The 1,475-nt window shown below is 60.3% G+C and overlaps 1 protein-coding gene across 1 annotated transcript in view; it reads left to right on the forward strand.

Moving 5' to 3' along the window:
- Positions 1–1,475, forward strand: part of LOC104618559 (disks large homolog 3-like) — a gene marked incomplete at both ends in the record, with an annotated part of 17,237 nt that overhangs the window by 12,542 nt on the left and 3,220 nt on the right.

A 1,475-nucleotide genomic window follows, 5' to 3' on the forward strand; every position in this document is an offset into this window, starting at 1 on the left:
TGCCCTCCCTGTCTGCTTGCCCTCCTCCCCACTGCCAGTGCAAAGTCTCAGCCGAAAGCCTGTTTGTGGGTGCATAGTGCAAAGCTTGGGGCCCCCGCAGTGAGCTCCATGCTCACCCTGCCTGAGACCAGCACTGGCTGGTCACTCCCTGGCTCGCTGCATCCTCCCCTTCCCTGTTCCCCCTCCTGCTCCTCCCTGAGCCTTACATGTCTGCATTTCAGCTTCATTCTCTTACTTGTTTTACAATACCTGGAATACAAGGTGTTCCCTGCCCTTATGGTGCCATCCGGTGCCAGCAGCGCCACAGGCTCCCAGGCTGCGAGCCGGCAGTCCCCCAGCGGAGCTGTGCAGGGGATGAGGGGCTGGGGGGGGCACAGCTCGGAGTACAAGTAGGGCTCCTCCTCCCATGCTCCCTGAGCCCGGCATCCCAAACCACCTGCACCCCGGTGCTGTTTCACCGACTGCCATCCCCGGGCTCGACAGCCTCCTGCACAGCCCTGGCACGGCCCGCTTTTCCCCAGTAGCATCACTTATGCTGCCACAAGCAGGTTTGTTTCCTGAACCCAGGAAATAAAGAGGAGCACAAAGGAAACATTGCTCTGAGCCTAAACACAGTGTAAAACTTCTCCAAAGCCCCATGCTAAGGACAGGAGAGTGAGACCTGGCTGGTCCTACTCTGCTTGCCTGGGCTCACAGCTTTCCCTCTGCTTGCAACAGCCTTGGGGCCAATGCTGAGCCTGCTCTGAGTTTGGTATCCCCAGGACCAGGGCTGTAGGGCTCAGGCTGTATTCTTAGGACACTCAGGTTAGGCTTAGGGCTGGCTCTATGGTTAGGAGTGAGGTCGCAGGCTGGTTTCAGGGTTGCATTTGCAGTGGAAGATGCTGTAGCCTCAGCTGGGGTTGTCCTGTTCTGTGGGGCACTGGCGGATGCTGGAGTGGAAGACCCCGATTTGCCATCCGGTGTCAGGTCTGCTGTCCTCCTGGAGAGCGCTGTTCACCTTCGTCACGAGGGTTTCTCGCTTCTTGGTGCTCGGCCATGTCGGGGTGCCTCTGTGCGTCATGACCTGCGCAAGCACTGGCCTCCTCCCGCTCCCCATCTCTCCTACCTGGTCTCAGCACCGATGATGCCGGTTCTACAGCCCGTTCCCAGCGCTGCGTCCTCACCGGGTGTGGCAACTCCTGTGCTGTCAGGGCACTGGGGGATGATGCCACACGCAGGAGCAGTGCTTTCTGCCATTACACTGCACCGCAGAAGGGACTGAGTGCCAGCGCTCAGAAAACGCACCATCTGTCTCTCGCCAGGGACCCAGGTCCCAACCAAGGTATCGCTTCCTCCACGTGCCAACATCCTTATTTGCAGGCCAGAGAGTGGAGTGAGCGGCCCAGCCCAGGCTGGACACGGCCCGGTGGCAATGGCATGGCCATGGCTCGGCAGCGGCTCAGCGGTGGCTTGGCACTGGCCCTGGTGCAGCACGT

Source organism: Phaethon lepturus, unplaced genomic scaffold, assembly GCF_000687285.1.
Source record: "Phaethon lepturus isolate BGI_N335 unplaced genomic scaffold, ASM68728v1 scaffold27113, whole genome shotgun sequence".
NCBI lineage: Eukaryota > Metazoa > Chordata > Aves > Phaethontiformes > Phaethontidae > Phaethon > Phaethon lepturus.